This window comes from Mobula hypostoma, chromosome 26 (assembly GCF_963921235.1).
Source record: "Mobula hypostoma chromosome 26, sMobHyp1.1, whole genome shotgun sequence".
NCBI classification, from domain to species: Eukaryota; Metazoa; Chordata; class Chondrichthyes; order Myliobatiformes; family Myliobatidae; genus Mobula; species Mobula hypostoma.
The window spans coordinates 15,407,754-15,428,338 of record NC_086122.1 but is presented as its reverse complement, the minus strand read 5'-3'; positions in this window follow the sequence as shown (position 1 = coordinate 15,428,338).

Below are 20,585 nucleotides of genomic sequence, written 5' to 3'. Positions count from 1 at the left end.
CATAGCCTCTTGATGTTCTTTACCAAATTCTTAATAAGTCTGAACTGCTATCTGCATTTATACCCTTTTTCTATCATTTAAGTGACATCACATGTATATATTTCCTCAGATTCCCTTTTAACAAAATAAGTCCAATAGCTTTTTCAGAGACATAGACCTCAGCCTCACAATTTACTATTCACAGTTCACAATTAATGCTATAAATGATGTGAATCTAACTTCCTTGAGAACATAAAACTCCCAAATATAAATATATTAGTTATTAATATGCAAAATTATATTATCCATAAGTTCTGCAAGCTTCCTTGAACCAAGGAACTTAAGAGTCAGCTTGTCTGTTTGAAGCAACACAAATAAAATAACTCTTTGCTTAATACCGCATATCTCAAGTATTAAAGCAGATGCAGTGACTAGCATCTGCTCCTATATGGAAAGAGCATCTGGAAAAATCAGAGCTTGTTTGAAAACCTGTGCTTTAAACTTCAAGCCAATTACTTCTTTCTATTTATACTTTAAGAAAAGAAGATTTTGTCTTTCCTTTATGACCATAAACTGAACAAGCTGTTAGTTGAAAGTTTAATTACCTCTGTTTTTTGATCTTACAAGTGGCAGATGCCATGTTAAAAAAGCAAGGTTAGCAAAAAACTAAGAAGTGAATACCATCTCAATTGGTATTGCCCTGGGATGACACCCATTGCTTACATATATTAAATTGTTTGGATTTCAGGCGGTGATATCTGTTCATCATTTCCTATATTCGTATTATTACAATCCAAATCCTGATCCTGACAGTCAAACTACATAACCAGATGTTAATTGGTTAACAGTTTAAGAAAACTGTCCTATCTTCACAACTGTTTATAAAATGTTTGTTGAAATGTATGCACTATTATTTGCCTTTTGGAGTTAAGGAATTCATCTAGGATAGGCCATGATTTTGTTTACCTTTTTTGTACAATTTAGGACAGATGTTTGTCATTGGAGTTACAGGTTCTTCATCACACAATGCCTGCAATGCATGGATGGCTATTGGGAGCTGGAATCACTACATAAAAGAAAGTTAGGTAGTGAAATGTGAAGATAATCTATTCAAGAAATACAATATCACTCCTAAATATCTCAGTTGTTTCGAAATAAGCAGGCAATGTTCTGCTATTTATCCTTATAGCAGCAATTTGGGCTTGCAAAACTTAGAACATAGAACATAGAAATCTACAGCTCATTACAGATCCTTTGGCCCACGATGTTGTGCCAACTATGTAACTTACCCTAGAAACTGCCTAGAATTCCCCTCCCGCATAGCCATCTATTTTTCTGGGCTCTACCTATCTAAGAGTCTCTTAAAAGACTCTACTGTACCTGCCTCAACCACTGTCACTGACAGTGCATTCCAGACACCCACCACTCTCTACGTGAAAAGCTTACCTCTGACATCCTCCTTGTACCTACTTCCAAGCACCTTAAAGCTCCCTTGTGTCAGCCATTTCAGCCTTGGGGGAAAAAAGCCTCTGGCTATCCACACGATCAATGCCTCTTATCATCTTATACAACTCTATCAGGTCACCTCTCATCCTCCATCATCAAAGGAGAAAAGGCCAAGTTGACTCAAGCCATTCTCATGAGACATGCCCTCCAATGCAAAACTTAATACAATAATTAGAAGAGACATCAATGAAATTATGGTTGATATTAGTCCATCCACATATTTTGGGTACATATACTTAGTTTCTTTTTGAGTTAAACTCTATCAGTGTCTCATTAACACTCGTAAGTATTGAAAATAAATAATATATTATTTGTATGAGCAATACAAACCAAATAAAATTATTTTCCTCAAGATTATGAGCCTGCCTTTTTCATTCTGGCTCCCATTAATTTTTATTCGGTACATTGCATTTCCTGGCTTTAATATCAGAAGGTAATTATTGTAGCATCAACGGGTTTAGATCATGACTTGTTTGCACTGGACTGCACATCTGTGATAATTCCACAGTCTGATGTTATACTAGACATAAAATATTTGCTCAAGGTCCAGATGTCTGAATAATGTCATCCTATTCAGAGAGATATATGGCTGAAGATTCATCTCTTGACAGTCTGTTGAAAGCACTATATAGTAATGTGAGCATCTTATACCTGGGCCCAGAATTCATATCCATTAGCTTCAGACAACTGAATTCCAGAGACAGAATTCAGCTACTATGTTATGGTTCGTTTCCTTGTACCGGGGATGAATTTCTACTCTGCTTGTTTCATTAGAATTGCCAGTTGTCTGTTGTCCTGATGGTAAACATCTTTAATTCCGTTCCATTAATCAATCATGCATTGTATTTGAAATAATGAACATAATTTATAGGAATTGTGATTGAAAGTCAAAGAGCTACCAAGCATTAGATTGCTTAATTATCATTATTGATTCCATATTCAAATATCTGTAATTAACTAAAGAACATTAGGCCATACTGACAATAATTCATACCAGTGGCTTGCATTCAAGCCTTAGTTGCATTAGTGATAAAGATAATTCATCGGGAGTAATAGAGAATGAGAAACCAAAAGTGATTGAAGTAGGCACTGGGTCAATTAGCATCACTATGGAAAACTATTGTCTGCCACACTATCAAATTTGGAAGAGGAGTTTGCCATGTTTACAGTGACATGACAATTACTGATGAATCTGAGATTTGATTCACAGAGACTGAGATCAATTACCAACACTACAAAAGGAAGAGCTATATGAATGGATCAGTCATAGAAAAATAGAGGGCTATGCAGTAGGGAAATTCTAGACAGTTTCTAGAGTAGGTTATATGGTTGGCACAACATTGTGGGCTGAAGGGCCTGTAATGTGCTGTAGATTTCTATGATTCTATGTGATTGGGGTGTTGCTAAGTGTCAATAGTTCAAAGGCTGGAAACAATATGATTTATAGACTATTAGAATCAGTCAAGATATTCTATGGATTACCAAATTATACTTTATATATCCAGTTATAAATAATCAGTCTTCTACCCCATTCTTTATCGAATATTGATTAAACTTCATTTTAGAAGACTAAAGCACAAAATTATGTTCAAATCATCTTTAATTATGTGAAAATAAGATAAGTTTTCACTACTACTTTCAAAGTTAACAATACAAGTTTTCCATTTCTATTCTGCAGGTTTTATATAACTGCTTACAGTAATGAAACTGGGCATCATAATTACTTTTCACCTTTCAGCTGTTTTTCCCTTTTCATTGCCTAACAAAATGAAATTTAATTCTGTAGGCATATCCTGCTGAGCACAGAACCAAACAGCATTTTGAACGCTAAACTTGTGTTCCTCGCTCTTATTTTACATCTGTACAATTAGAGGACCTTAATGCAGTTGCATGGGCAACTGGAAGGGTAAGGTAGAACAGAGCTGAGGAACCAAATCAAATTTGTCTTTAATCTGAACTGCTTTCCATAATCAGAACACCACCACTAGGTGTAGCTGCCGTATTAATGATTAAAGATGAGCTGTCCAGTAGGTTTGTCTCTCAAGGCCAGTTGGAATCCTGGATGTGACCAACCATTTCTGATCAGTATGTAAAAGTTAATGGGCATATTATCACAATGTTCATATACATGTACTCTTTTATCTGTTTGAACGTTTGTAGATAAATAGCATTGTCTATAATACTCTTTGATTGACCTGAGTATTTAATTAAATGGTTTTACACATTTGGTAAGTAGATATATACAGGTGCGGTCTATTTATCTACATTGTGCAGGCATATTAAAGTGTTTTCTGCTAAAAATTACCGCTGGTGTAGGTTGCTACAGCAGCATTTAATACTAGGCAACAATTTCCTTTGCAACAATTCCTAGGCAACAATTGGAAAACAGTGGCTGAAAGACCTGACCTTATTTACAACAAAACGTCTTTCAGAAAACTAGAATGCACTACGCATGCACTACAACTGGACACTTGTTTTTGTGTTCTGTTTGTGCTTTATCTTGTAAAAAGTGTGTATAACATGCTTAGTTTGTTTTTCTTCTGAATGTTGTGTATCTGATGCTATGTACCTATGATGCTGCCACTAGTAATTTTTTTCATTGCATGCACGCATGAATGTACTTGTGTGTATAACAATAAAAACAACTTTGACATTTGAGCCCAACTCTAAACTAGTCAGAATGAATTGATAAGAAGGCATTGTCTGGTCATTTTCTCCTTTCTTAGGCATAAACAAGAATACACCTAGATTTTATTCTAGAGGGAATATATGTAGAAAAATACCAAAAATTTGCTGTGTTCCATTAATTAGAAATCCAAACAGATAGAGTTTCTCAAAATCAATAATTCATTTTGATATCAGTTTATTCCAATGCAAATGAATCTCATTAATCCTTAATCAAAATAACTTGAAAGATCAAAGTCAGTGCAATAGAGTGGGTTTATCAGACATTTTAGTGTCTGATCCAATAAAACATTTCACAGACTTTGAGGCTTCTGTTAGTCCGGGTCAACCATGGATACTGTGTTTAAGCTGTCCATGTCATATACTCAAGCCAATGCACAAGCAGATCGATATGGAGGGCAAGCTGTTGCCCATGCAGTAGACTCCCTTCTCCGAGTAGCTGATGAATCCAAAGGAATGCCAGGGAGCAATACAGTTTGGCACCAGTGGCATCACAGGTGTGCCAGTCAGCGTTGAACTTAACAAAGGACTGCCTTAAACACAAGAACATCTGCAGATGCTGGTAATTCAAAGCAACACACACAAAATGTTAAAGGAACTCAGCAGATCAGGTAGCCTCATGGAAGAGAGTAAATAGTCGATGTTTCAGACTGAGACCCTTCTTCAGGACTCCTGACGAAAAGCCTCAGCCCGAAATGTCAACTGTTTACTCTTATCCATAGATACTGCCTGACCTGCTGATTTCCTCCAGCATAGGACTGCCTTAGGAACTCCAACTCGGGATCTTTCCTTGGGGTTTATGCCCAAAGCCTTCCCCATGAGTGGGTATTGCCACAAGGCAGTGAAGGCTTGAGATCAAAGTTTTGCCTCTCCTAGATGAGCCGGCTACCATGGCTGATGAGCTCCATCTGCATGAAGCAGCTGGTTTTAAGGCACCAGTAACCTTCCTCTGCCTCTTCTTCTGCCAGTAGAAATGGCTCAGTCAGTCTTTGTAGTCAAGCCACATGTAAAGGCCAAAACCTACTGAGAGGCCTCCTTCACAGACTTAGTGCATTTTCTTACTGGTCCAGCTTTCTTTCATTGGCTGGCTTTCCACAAAAGGCATTTTCACATATATGAACATATTAGTTACATATGAATGTAAGTTTGGCTAAAAGCTGTTTACTTATTTTTTTCCTGCACTTGTGGGGAGCCTCACCCATGATTTAGTACTTGGCTCAGTGGCAAATGACAGTGACCAATGGCTAACAGTAATGCCCCATTAGCCAGTCAAACTGATCATACAAATCATCTGTTGTAAGTAGCCTGAGCCAATAGGAGCATGATAAATGTTCAAAGCCAGCAGCAAATTCGACATGACATACAAATGGAGAAAATTGAAAATACTCAACGGGTCAGGCAGCCTCTGTGAAGAGATTATTGCAAGGCCTAGATAGAGTGGACGTGGAGAGAATGTTGCCTCTAGTGGGGGAGTCTAGGACTAGAGGACACAGCCTCAGTATAGAAAGATTTTCCTTTACAACAAAACTACGGAGCTATCTATTTAGCCCGAGGGGGTGAATCTGTGTAATTTATTGCTACGTATGTTTGTGGAGGATATTTAAAGTGGAGGTTGATGGGTTCTTGATTAGTAAGGGTGTCAAAGGTTATGGGGAGAAGGCAGCAGAATGAAATTGAGAGGGATAATAGATCGGCAATGATGGAATGGTAGAGCAAACTCGATGGGCTGAATAGTTTAATTCTGTTCCTATGTCTTCTCGTCTAATATATGTGAATTGGTATGACTGACATTCAGATTCATTCTATGATTAATGATCCCATTCCATTTCCATATGCTTTACAATCAGTTAGTTACTTTTGAAGGCACATTAGTATGGTGGAAATATTGCAACTCATCTGTGCATGACAATATACATATTACAAACTGCAGTATGATCATGGCCAGATTGAAATAAATGCACCTACTGATTGACAGACAAATATGGTCACCAGAAAACCTTATTCATACCTAAGAGTCCATCTTCAAATTTGATTGCAAACATAAAGGTTTGGGAAGTGATTCTTGTTCCCATTATCTGAAAGAAGTTTTGCCATTTCCACAGTGATAGTCAATCAATAACAAAATCAGAAGTTCCTAATGACAAATGTACAGGAAAAAAATGAGGGAATGTGGCTGATAAGAATGCTTTGAGATTTGGCATAGACTTGATGGGCAAAATTGTTTTCATTATGACAATATATGTATATATAAATACAAAAAATATCTTGTTTTTGTCTAAGCCCTAATTTCTTGTATAAACCCCTTATCCTGTGGTTTTCTTAACACTATGAAATGTATTCAGTGGGTCTCGAATACACTCAGTGATTAAGAATCACAGCTATTTTGGGGAAAGAATTCCAAAACCGGACTTAGATTTTGGTTAAAAAAATTCATCTGATCTATGCACTGAATCCCTTATTTTAACCCCTCATGCTTGTTTATTGTCATTTAGAAATGCATGCATGCATTAAGAAATGATACAATGTTCCTCCAGAGTGATATCACAAAAAAACAAGACCAACCAAAGACTAACACTGACAATACCACATATTTATTACATATAGTTACAACAGTGCAAATCAATACCATAATTTGATAAAGAGCAGACCATGGGAACAGTAAAAAAAATTCTCAAAGTTCTGATCAACTCCCGATAGTCCCCGATAGCAGGGGTCAGAAGGGAGAAGCTCTCTCTACCATAAACCTCCAGGCACCGACAACTGTCGATTCATTGGAAGCACCCGACCACAGCTGACTCAGTCCGTCCGAAAACTTCGAGCCTCCGACCAGCCCTTCGACACCGAGCACCGAGCACCATCTCTGCCGAACGCTTCGACCCCGTCCCGGCCGCCGAGCAACAAGCAAAGCCAAGGATTCAGGGCCTTCCCCTCCAGAGATTCTGGATCACACAGTAACAGCGGCAGCGAAAAAGGCATTTCAGAAATTTCTCCAGATGTTCCTCCATTCACTCATGTCTGTCTCCATCAAATCTGGATTGTGCACAGCACCCTACTTGACAGATTGCAGATAACATTCACCGGCGTGGCCGCACAATCTGCGTCACGCCGCCATCTTCTCCTCCTCCTTTGGTCTTCTCATCAAAGTCAATGATATGGATGGTGAACAAGTGAGGACCCACACTGATCACTGTGACACACCATTGATCAGACCCTCCTCACCTAAAAATAACCCGCCTGTTCCTATTCTCCATTTTATCTCCATGCCAGGATATCATTCCCAATGCCACACACATTATGTTCTTCAGTGACCACTTGACTGCGGGTCTTCTGCAAGTCCAAATGCATCACATAAAACTGCTTATTTTTTTACAGACTCAATAAGTACCAAAAGCTTTCTCAAGCGTAATTTCCATTTCATACCATCTCCTAATATTATTTTCCAATTGCTCTTTAAATACATCCTAAATGATACTTCCTAGTACATTCGCTACTACTGGGGAGAAGATGCTTGGGAAGCTGAAAAATCTGAAGGTAGATAAGTCATCTAGATCAGATGGCCCACACCCCAGGGTTATGAAAGAGATAGCTGAAGAGACTGTGGAGGCATTAGTAATGATCTTTCTAGATTCACTGGGTTCCAGCATGGTTCCACAGGACTGGAAATTTGCAAATGTCACTCCACTCTTCAAGAAGGGAGAGAGGCAGAAGAAAGGAAATTATAGGCCTGTTAGTCTGACTTTAGTGGTTGGGAAGTTGTTGGAATCCATTATTCAGTCCATTGTTGAGAGTTCTAAGTATTTGGAGGCACATGATAAAGTAAGCCAAAGTCAGCATCATTTTTTAAAGGGGAAATCTTGTTTTGACAAGTCTGTTGGAATTCTTAGTTGAAATTACTGACAGGATAAACAAAGAAGTGTCAGTGGATGTTGTTTAAATGGACTTTCAGAAGAACTTTGACAAGATGCCACGCATGAGGCTGCTTAACAAGATCCAATGTTATTACAGGAAAAGTACGAGCATGAATAGAAAATTGGCTGACTGACAGAAGGCAAAAAGTAGGAATAAATGTGTCCTTTTCTGGCTAGTTGCCATTGACTAGCGGTGTTCCGCAGGGTTTGTTATTGAGACCGCTTCTTTTCACATTATATGTCAATGATTTGGATAATGGAATTGATGGCTTTGTGGTCGAGTTTGCAGATGATACAAAGAAAGGTGGAGGGGCAGGCAGTGTTGAGGAAGCAGGGAGTCTGCAGAAGGACTTACACAGATTGGCAGAATGGGCAAAGAAGCTGCCAATGGAATATAGTGTAGGGAAGAGTATGGTTACACACTTTGGTGAAAGGATAAAAGGAAATTTCAAAAATCAGAGGTGCAAAGTGACTTGGGAGTCTTCTTGCAGGACTCCCTAAAGGTTAATTTTCAGGTCGAGTCTATCATAAGGAAGGCAAATGCAATGTTAAGGAGTCCAGAATATAAGAGCAAGGCTTTATAAACCATAAATCAGTTTCCACTTGGAGTAGTGTGAGCAGTCTTGGGCTCTTTATCTAAGAAAGGATGTGCTGGCATTGGAGACTGTCCGCAGGAGGCTCACGAGACTCATTCTGGGAACGTAAAGGTTAATGTATGAGGAGGGTTTGACGCCTCTGGGCCTGTACACGCTGGAGTTTAGAAGAACGAGGGACATCTCATTCAAAACCATTGAATATTAAAAGACCTAGATAGGGTGGACATAGAGAGGATGTGCCCTGTAGTGGAGGAGTCTTGGACCAGAGGGCACAGCCTCAGAATACAAGGATGCCCCTTTAGAACAGAGATGAGGAGGAATTTCTATAGCCAAAGGGTAGTGAATCTGTGGAATTCATTGCCTCAAGTAGCTGTGGAGGCCAAGTAATCAAGTATTTTTAAAGCAGAGCTTGATAGGCTCTTGATTAATCAGGGTGCCCAATGTTATGGGGAGAGGAAGAATGGAGTTGAGAGGGATAATAAATCTGCCCTGATGGAATAGTGGAGCAGACCTAAGGGGCAAATAGCCTAATTCTAATTTATTTTTATGCTGAGAAATTTATGTCAAAGCTGGCTGGTGTGATAAATGGTGAAGCATTGGTGAAGTACAGAATGACTTTGACGGAGTAAACCCAGACACTCTCTGCTTTATATTTCAAGTGTCAAAAGGAAAGAAAAAATATTCTGACATCCCTTACCTTGTGAAGCAGAAAAATCAACATTCTACCTCATAATGAAGTTACAATTTGGTCTTTTAGCTTATCCTAAAGAGAAAACACTAGTTTTATGACCTGCATGATACCAAGCAAATAATCTGACCTTAATAAATAAATCATAATGCCAGATCAACAATTTTGACTATGCTACAGATGATTACAGTATCCTGCACTGCTAAAGGTCACTGAAGTTTTATGTATGTGTGGAGCAGAGTTAGTTTAGCGGAAAAGTGTATGAAAGGTTACTTTTCACAGTAACTACATGAAAGTAAATGGGTCTCTTAGGGTTTTATTGTAACATATAAACGATATTTTAATCCACAAGGCCTTGAACTCAAAAGCCACTTTGAAAATAAAACAAAATGATAGAAAAATGATTTTCAGTAATCTGTGTTTCAGGAGTCTCCGGGGTAATTCACAAACATGATCCATAGAAAGCCTTGATTTAATGCGCTGCTATATGTTGGGTTTGTAGGAGTGTGATCAGTGGTCTTTGTAACTGCGAGTACAAATCCAATGAACGCTTAATGTCCTTGACAAATATTTGCTTTTTTTTACCATGGCTCAAGTATGCAAACCAGGCAGTAAGCTTGCACCAAAAAAAGCAGTAAATAGAAGCAAAGAGTATCAGAAAGAGAGATTGGTTTATTATTTCTGTTGCAATAGTTTTGAATACTCTCCAGATGAGTTACGACAGAGTGTCCAGATTTATGTCTCACATCAGACTACCTAGATTCTTTTGAGTATAAAGTTTAAAAAAGGCAATTTTTAAAGTATATAAATGTACGGGGTCTTTCTTTTTTTTTGTATGTTAAATTTAAAATGGTTTCTTTGTTATGTTATACTGGGGAATGCTTCTTTGTTATGTTAAATGCTGAGAAAGTCTCCAACTAGACATTTGCTTGGCTTAATAAAGACAGCAGGGTGCTATTAGCCAATGGGTGGTCATGTATCGTTTTGTTTTCGGATGATAATGCTGTATCATATGACTGGGGATGGGGTTTTTGGCGGGGAGTCGGAGGAGAGACGGGGAGGACGGCAGACATGCGGAAAGGCTCCGGTCGATCACTTCAGGTGGTCCCGAGCCTGAGTCAACAGGATTCACAGGTGGTCGTCAGGAATCGATTGAGCTCCAACGGTTGCGCGTGTAGAACTTGGACTTTGATAAGTCTTGGCGCCTTTTTTTTCATTACTTCCTTTTCTGTATCGAATTTATATTAATGTCATAGAATTAGTAATATCTATAAAGTGTACTTGGTAAAACGTATTGGGTATGCTGGCTGATGATTGATGTTTGAGATTGATTCAGGTGGCAACCGACTCCGTGGGAAGCGTTGAGACAGGTGTTGGGTGGGATTTCCCCTCGACATATACGAGCCAATATAACTGAGCGTTACATAAATAAAATCATCATCTCGTGCATTTGGTTCCTCATTGACCACCTTTCTCATTCCCATCTGCAAAGCTCTATATTTATAAAAGTCTGCATGAGCGCAGAATAACTGGATACAATTAAAATAAATTTAAGTGATAATGGAGAACAATGAAATGCTTATTGTCAAGTGTAGAAACAGCTGGACTTCCCATGGTCTTTGGGAAATCAAGTGTTCCACCAGAATGAAGATCGGATGCTCTCAGCAATTTTAGTCTGAAGTTTTGGCAACAGATAATCTTCACTCTCACTTAGCTCTGGCTGTCTACCTTTCACAATCCCTCTCTTCTGCTATTAGTCAGCTTATACAATTAATCTTTAAATTATACTCTCCTAATGAATGCTGTGTATCTGATATTATTATCTGAGGTTGTTATCTGTCTGTGATGTTACTGCAAAATTTTTTTATTCCAACAATATACACATGTATATAGAACAGAGAACAGCACATGAACATGCTCTTCAGTCCACAATGATGCGCCGAACTAATTAAACTCATAATTAAATGACTCACTCAACTAATCCTATCTGTCTACATAATGCCCATATCCCTCCGTTCTCTGCAGATTCATTTGCTATTGAAGAACCTCTTGACTGTCTCTGTTGGATTTGCCTCCAAATGTATCAGAATCAAGTTTAATATCACTGGCATATGTCATGAAATTTGTTGTTTTACAACAGCAGTACATTGCAATACCTAATATATAAACTGTAAATTATGGTAAGAAATACATATAATCATATAACCATATAACAATTACAACACTCAAAAAGAAGGCAAATAAAATATGCTGAGGCTTTATAAAGCACTGGTGAGGCCTCACTTGGAGCATTGAGAGCAGTTTTGAGTTCCTTATCTTAGAAAGTATATGTCAAAGCTGGAGAGGGTTCAAAGGAGATTCATAAAGATGATTCTAGGACTGAGTAGCTTGTCGTATAGAAAGCGTTTGACGGCTTTCAGCCTGTATTGACTCGAATTCAGAAGACTGATTTGTGACCTCATTGAAACATATCGAATGGCGAAAGGCCCTGATGGAATAGATGAGGAGAAGATGTTTCCTAAGGTGGGAGAGTTTAAGACCGGAGGACACAGCCTCAGAATAGAGGGGTCCTTTTAGAATAGAGGCGGGGATCCTTTTAGAATAGAGGTGAGGAGGATTTTTTTTTATAGCCAGGGAGTGATGAATCTGTGGAATCTATTGCCACAGGCAGCTGCGCAGACTAGGTCTTTACATATATTTAAGGCAGAGGTTGATAGATTCTTGATTTGTCAGGGCATGGAGAGATATATGGGGAGAAGGCAGGAGATTGGGGCTGAGAGGGAAAATGAATCAGACATGATGAAATGACACAGCAGACTCGAAGGGCCAAATGGCTTAATTCAGCTCCTATATCTTATGATCTTATGGTCTAAAAGAAATAGTGAGGCAGTGTTTATGGATTCATTGTCCATTCAGAAATCTGATGTGGGAGGGGAACAAACTGTTCCTAAAACTTTGAGGGGATGTCTTCAGGCTCCTTTACCTCCTCCATGATGGGAAGAAAACTTGAGCTGAGTGCTGGAGGTTGTTAATCTAATGATGATGCCACACTTTTGAAGCATCGCCTTTTTGAATGTGTCCTTGATACTGGGGAGGCTAACGTCCATGATGGAGCTGGCTGAGTTAACAACTTTCTGCAGCTTTTTTCAATATTGTGCAGTGGTTCCTCCTTACCCGTTAGTATGCTCTCCACTGTACAGTTGTAGAAATCTGAGGGAGACTTTAGTGGCATACCAAGTCTCCTCAAAGTCCTAATTAAATATAGCTGCTGCTGTGTCCCCTTTGTAATTCTATCAACATGTTGGACCCAGGATAGATCTTCAGAAATATTGACACTCAGAAACTGGAAACTTCTCACGTTTTCAACTGCTGATCTCTCAGTAAGGACTGGTGTGTTTCTTTGATTTCCACTTCCTGAAGTCCACATTCAATTCCTTGGTCTTAGTGACATAGAGTGCAAGATAATTTCTGCAACACCCCTCAACCAGCCTGTCTGTCTGGCCCTGTACACCTCCTCATCGATATCTGAAATTGTGCCGACAATTGTTCTGTCATTGGCAAATTTATAGATGATGTTTGAGCTGTGCCTAGCCCTACAGTTGTGGGTATAGACAGAGTAGAGCAGTGGGCTAAGCACACATTCTTGAGTTGCACCAGTGTTGATTGACTGTGAGGAAGAGAAGGTATTTCCAACCATACTGACTGTGGTCTCCTAAGGATTAATTTGCCAATGGAACTACAGAGGCCCAGGTTTTGGAACTTGATGATATGAACCGAGGATATGATTGTGTTGAATGCTGAGCTGTAATCAATAAACAGCAGCCGAGTGTATGTATTGTTATTGTCCAGGTGATCAAAGTCTGAGTGGAGAGCCAGTGAGATTGCATCTGCTGTAGACCTATTGTGGCAAGAGGCAAATTGCAGCAGGTCCAAGTCCTTGCTTGGACATGAGATGATTCTGGCTATGACCTCTCAAGGCAATTCTTCACAGTAGATGTGAGTACAACTGAGCATTATTCATTCAGGCAGCTCATCCTGCTCTTCTTGGGCACTGGTATGAATTTTTGACATGTGAAAACAAATTCCTGTATGCGACAATAAATTCAACTTTAGTTATGGTTATGCTTGTTCTTAATAAAGACAAACTTGTTATGGGTAAAAACATTTTATTGCTCAACACTGTTCAACACTGAGCGCATGTGACCAAGTCAACATCAAAGCATCGGTTCCAGGTGAACTGCCCGCGTTGCCCACTGGGAACTGAAGTTCTTTATTATATACACATATAGTAACACATCTTCCTCCTTTAATGAAAAAGCGAACACAGTACTCTGTTCTAGTATACCTGCAAGAAACGATAATCCTTTCCAACAAAGATATCTACGTTCTGCAGCCAATTCCCTTTTCACTCACCAACTTTCAATGGTCTCTGAGAATGCTTAATGATCCTTTTTGGTCTACAATATGTTTTCATAGGTGTATTGCTTGTACTTGATGTGTTAACATTTGAGTACTTCTAAGAATTCTGATTAAAATATTTATTTTTTAAACATTTTCTGGCCCCTTTGATGTATCAACAGGAGAAGTGTCAGAGCTATGGGTTGGAGCTTGTGGATGTAGATCTACCTACTTCATTTTCAGAGGCGTTCCTCACTCTGTCTGGATCCGGTAGGAAAGTGGAACAACTTACTCAGGTGCATATCCTTGCATGGTCCATGTGCCAGAATCTTGATCTCAGATTCGTACTTGGTCTTCAAGTTCCAGCACTGTTAAGCTTTTCACAGTCTTGTTGAAATACTGTTTCCGTTCTCCTTTTCCTTTCACTTTAGCCAATTTGAACTTGTGTACTCCTTTAGGGGTTAACAGGTTTTTGTGCGCTGGAAGGTTAGTGCGTATGTATCGACCCATCAGCATCTGGGCTGGTAGAACGTCATTCTGCAGTGGCACACTTCTGTAAATCCTTTGACTTTTGTGGAAATACTCTCGTCCATCTTGTGCTTTCTTCAAATGACTCTTCACTACCTTGACCAAACCCTCTGCTAGGCCACTAGATTTTGGATGATGTGGGCCTGAGGCTATATGTTGAAACCCCCCAATCATTGGCAAAGGAATCAAATTCAAATTGGCAAAGCTCAAAAATGAGGACCATTCTCTGATACCACTTCACATGGAACTGCATGCCTCACAAACACAGCTTTCAGGAAGGCGATGACTGCTTTGGTCGATTTGACTGCAGTGTTGCAACATCTGGGTAATTGTAAAAGTAGTCTCTTATAACAATATAACTCTTTCCATTACAATCAAACAAATCCACTCCAACTTTGAAGAATGGTCTGTCTGGTACAGGGTGTGGTGTAAAAGGTTCTGCTTTCGTGTGTAGAGAAGACATATTTCACATGAAGCAGTAGTCCAACTGATGCCTTGTTTCATGCTTGACCAGTACCGCACTTCACAGGCTCAACATTTACATTTTTCCTCACTGAGATGATCTTCATGTATCCTCTGGAGCAATTAACTGTGCGGTGACACTGGAATCACAAAGCTGTCCCCTTTGAAGACTGTATCTTCCACTAAGTGACAGTTCAGCTCTGCATGCCCAATAAACCTGAACACACATTGGACAGTCATTCTTAGCTGCTGGCCATCCTTTCTGTATTGCCTGAAGGCACACACTCAGCTATTCAGGAAAAGCTTTGTCCCCTCTGCAAACAGATTTCCAAATGGATATTAAACCCATAAACACCACCTCACTACTTTTTAAATGTATGCTTTGTTTTGCACTATTTAATAGTAACTATTTAATAGACACTAATATATAATTTAAATCATTTTTCTCTATATGTATCATACATTTCATTGTACTGCTAAGTTTCCAAATTTTATGTCTTATGCAAGTGATACTAAATCTGATTCTATTCCTTTGAGTACTTCCATTGTTTCATCTGCCCTTATTGCTTTCCTAATCTTCTCTATTCTATCATCTGGAATGAAGGTGACAATCAATACAACATAGGCCTGCATATTGGCATTAATCTTTTTGGTCACCCTTTTATTTCTTGTTAACTGCTTGAGACAGCACATCAGCTGCAAACATATCTTTTCCCAGTGTGTAGATCATCTTCAAATCAAATTTCTGCAGCCTTATCAACACATGCAGTATCCTCATGGGACAGCCATTCAAAGCTTTGAACATAATTGAGACCAGTGGTTTATGGTCTGTCTCCACTTCAAAAGCTTGTCTGTAGATGTACTGATGGAACCTTTTGCATGCATATGTACTGATAAGAAGCTCTTTCTCTACCTGTGCATAGTTGGCTTCCACACTTGTTAAAGTTCTTGATGCATAGGCCTCAGGTTACCATCTGTCATCATGCTGCTGCAGAGTACTGCTCCAAGGCCATACCAAGATACATCAGCTGAGATCCTAGTACACATTTCTGAATCATAAAACTTTAACACAGGCTCTTTAGTTATGACTCTTTTCAGCATCTGGAAACACTCTACATCACATCTCAAAACACTCATATCTACGGTGATGAAATGTTTTGGGAGGCTAGTCATGGCCAGAATGAACTCCTGCCTCAGGGAGGACTTGGAACAATTGCAATTTGTCCATCACTACAATAGCTCTACAGCAGATGCATTCTCAATGGCTCTTCACAATTGCTTTAGATCACCTGGACAATACAAACAACTCTGTCAGGATGCTGTTTGTTGATAATAGCTCAGCGTTTAACACCATCATTCCCACAGTCCTGATTGATAAGCTATAGAACCTGGGCGTCTGTACCTCCCTTTACAACTGGATCCTCGACTTTCTAAAGGAAGACCACAATCTGTGTGGATGGGTGATAATATCTCCACCTCGATGACAATCAACATTGGTGTACCTCAGGGGTGTGTGCTTAGCCCACTGCTCTACTTCCTTTATACTCATGAGTGAGTGGCTAGGTATAGCTGAAATACCATCTATAAAAAAAATTTACTGATGATACAACTACCGTTGGCAGAATCTCAGATGGTGATGAAAGGGCACACAGGAGTGAGATTTACCAGCTAGTTGAGTGGTGTCAAACGACGACTTTGCACTCAATGTCAGTAAGACGAAAGAGCTGATTGTGAATTTCAGGAAGGGTAAGATGAAGAAACACGGACCAATCCTCATAGAAGGATCAGGAGTGGAGAGAGTGAGCAATTTCAAGTTCCTGGGTGTCAAGATTACTGAGGATCTAACCTGGTCCCAACATATCGATGCAGTTATAAAGAAGGCAAAACAGCAGCTATATTTCATTGGTAGTTCGAAAAGATTTGGTTTGTTACCTAAAACATTTGAAAACTTCTATAGATGTACAGTGGAGGGCATTTTGACAGGATGCATCACTATTTGGTATGGGAGTGAGGGAGGGGCAGAAAGAAGTTCCAGATAGCTGTAAATTTGCAGCTCTATCTTGGGTCAAGCCTCTAGAGTATCCAAGACATCCTCAAGGATGGCGCTGACATAGTTGACAGATGAGGGATGAACATAGCCAGATAAGTCACCATCCCCAAGAAACGTCTCGCCACTCTACGTTTTCAATAGCTGACATCTTTCTTGGGTCATACCGCACTCCCTCTTCAGGTAAGACATCTCCTCTGAAGTCAGTGCTTTAACACCAAACTCACACATCTTTAATTAATTTCAAATTGACATTCCATGTCACATCCAGTACTTGTCTCAGTTGTGCATCATGTTCATCCCTGGTGGACCCCCAGACGATGATATCATCCATCTTTGTCTCGACACCAGCCTTGCCCTCAAAGATCATGCAGATGGTTCCATGGTAGACTTCCGGTGCGGACAGGATCCCATATGGCAAATGAGGAAAGTGATATCTTTCCTGTGATGTGTTAAAATTACACAGTCTCGAACTTGCCTCATCAAGCTTCATCTGCCAAAACCCAGAGGATGTGTCGAGCTTGCTAAGTCACTTGGTGTCTGTAAACCAGGACATGATCTCTTCCCGTGTTGGCAATTTAAAATGCTTGCTCTTGATAGCTTCCTTGCGATCTCTTTGGTACAGACAGATCCGCAGTGCTCCAATTTTCTTCTGCACAATGCCAGTGAGCTCACCCAACCTGTTGGCATTTCATTTTTCTGTATGACATTTATTCATTCCATGCGTGTTAGTTCTTGTTTAAGTTTGTCTCTAAGTGCAAACTTTCCAGCATGCTTGAACCACAGGAGCTACTGTCTCATCTACATGAATTTTGTAAGCATCTGAGCATCCTCATGTACTCTCCCATGAGTGTTATGTGGTCATCTTTGAAACCACTATTTTCATCGTTGGGATTTTCAGATCCACTCAGACCTAATAATGGCTGAATTTTCTTTTCTGCAATCAATAGTTGTACCTTTAGGTGCTATCCCTTGTGCTTGAAGGCCACAGTACAGTTCCTTTTTACTGGAAAATTCATTCCAGAGTAGTCTGTCACTTTTAATTTCACTGGGTAAATCTTGCTCCTTACTTAGAGAGTCTTGTAACTATCCAAGGATAACAGATTTTCCTAGGCTCCAGTGTCAAGCTTGAATGGAATTACTGTCTAATTCACAGACATTGGAAGAACCCATTATGTTTGACCAGCACCAGCAGTCTGTAGAGAATCCACAAAGTATTCCTACATTTCCCCATCAATTGAGTGCACTTTTCTCTTGGTAGCCCCAGCTTTGCAACTCTTTGCAAAATGAGTCTTCTTCTCACAATTTTTGCAGGACTTTCCATAAGTATGACAATTCTTTGGAACGTGATTACCTCCACATTTGCTGTTTGGGCCTTCCTTTTTACTTTTCTGTTGCTTTGAAAAATGCCTTGAGCACTGTTCCTCTGTTTTCACAATATTCACTGCCCTATAGGCAGCTCCTCAGTTTGTGTCTACTTGGTCTCTGCTGCCCTACACATATCCACAGCCTTTTCCAGCATCAAATATTTTTCATGGGGCAATCTTTCTCTGAGCTCGTTATCTGGGATTCTGCAAACTATTTTGTCTCTAGCTGGTGAGTCGCTCAAATGTCCAAATGCACTGGACTTACTCAGTGTACGTAGCTGAGCCAACTATTGATCAAAGTGAACACCTTGTTCCTGGGCATAGGAGAAATACTTAAATCTCTCTAAAGTGACGTTTATACTTGAAACAAAATACTCCTCAAATTGTGTCAGCAGAGGCTGTCTCATCAATTTGAAAATTGTTACAGATTTCCAAAGCATCTTCACCAATTAAATGTAGAAAAACATATTTTCAATATTTCATCAGCCTCCCCCACTCCATGAGCCACTAAATATATATTGAATTGTTGTTTGAAGCATTTCTGTTTATCTGATAGTTTGCCGGTAAACTGCATAGGTGAGGGAGGACTTATGTTATCCATGATGGGATCTCTTGGCCTCTCAGCTGTATTTCTTGGCGAATACAGTGAACTTGGGGAATAATGTCCTCTCTGGCCAGCAGCTTTGCTTCATTAAACTTTCATATTAAGGTACTCATGCAGTCCTTTTCTCAGTTGCTCACAGTATTCATTTACTTTTCGTGTTTAGATTTCATGCTGATGTTTGACGCCATTATTAATAAAGGCAAACTTGGCGTCGGTCAACACTCAATACTGAGCACGTGCAACAAGGTCACCATCAAATCTTTCAGTTCCAGGTGAACTGCCTGCATTGTCCACTGGGAAATGAATTTCTTTATTATATATACACACATAATAATACAGTTGTGGAATTTGGGCAGATAATAAAAAGTGGATAAAATCTTGCTCCTAGCACTTGTTCGGAGATTCCTCAACAGAAATCTCATTGTCAGGGTGCAAACACTTTTGGATCATCAAGTCATGCAGCATCTTCTAAACTTCAAGTAGTATGTGGTGGAGAGTATATTGATTAGTATATAGGCCCGGATCTGGGCAGTACCCTCCAAATATCCGGATCTGCCTCTCGGTTTTTTTTTGCACTACCTCACTTTCCATTTTTTTATTTTCTATTTATGATTGTTACGTACCCCGTAACTGGGTTGCCAAACCAGCAGAAATGGATCACTCAGTTGGAGTCTGGATTACTGGAACTAAGAAAGTTTTATTAAAGAAATAAGCAACACAGTACTCTAATCAAAAGGATAATAAATGCAACAGTTCAGCAATGATAAACACACATGTACACAGAACTAGGATAACAGTATCATTCAAGCTCTATCGTCGTCTAGGGGTAAATGACCAGTTTCAAAGTGACGCAAAGTTCAGTTCAATTGAGTTCAGTTTAGTTCACAGTAATCACTGCCGTGGCGGTGGACGGGGGGGGGGGCGGGGGAAGGAGAGAGAGAGCAATAGCGAATGAATATTCAAAACGGCTTCCACACAGACCTTCGATATTCTTCGCAGTCAGCTTTCGGGCGAGCCCTTTGTAATGTCTTCTGAGGTCACCGACTGTGACTCCTCCGTTCCAGATATGATCGTTCCTCTGCAGTGAACCTGGCACCCAGGCAAGGGCAGACACACACCAGGTTCCCGCCGATCGTACCTTTCCACCCTGTGCGTCTATGGCTTGGTCCCACAACCAGCCTTCCAACACTCCCACTGACTTGTGGGAGGCGCACCACTTCCAGGGTCTCGTTACCTCGTGGTGTCGTGTGTTTCCTGCCTCAGCAAACCTGTGCCTTTTTATCCCCCTGCTGGGGTATCTCCTGTCCATCAGACTTCAAACAGTTCAGGGTTCAAAAAGGAGCCAATCTTGATAGCTCTCAGACCATGTCTCCTTCCGTTAAACTCTCCCGTCTCTTCATTAACATTTCCAAATGCTGCTCCATTGTCTTCCTTATCTCTCTTTCTCCTGAAGACAGGTGGCAGATCAACTGCTGATCCCACTGGTGCCAGCACAGGACAGTTAACATCTTAATCTATGTGTACTCTTTGTAACCCTCTTTCGTCACATGATTTATAATTTAAATTTTTAATATTTACTAATTTTTACTATTTTTAATATTTTTAATATTTAATATTTGTAATCCAGGGAGCGGGAAGCGCAGAATCAAATATCGCTGTGATGATTGTACATTCTAGTATCAATTGTTTGGCAACAATAAAGTATAAAGTATAAAGTATAGTTGTATCATAGCCTGGTTCAATACCTTTGTACAAACAAATTCCTACTATAAGTATTGGTTATGGACAGTCCATCACTGTTAAGGCCCTCAGCACTT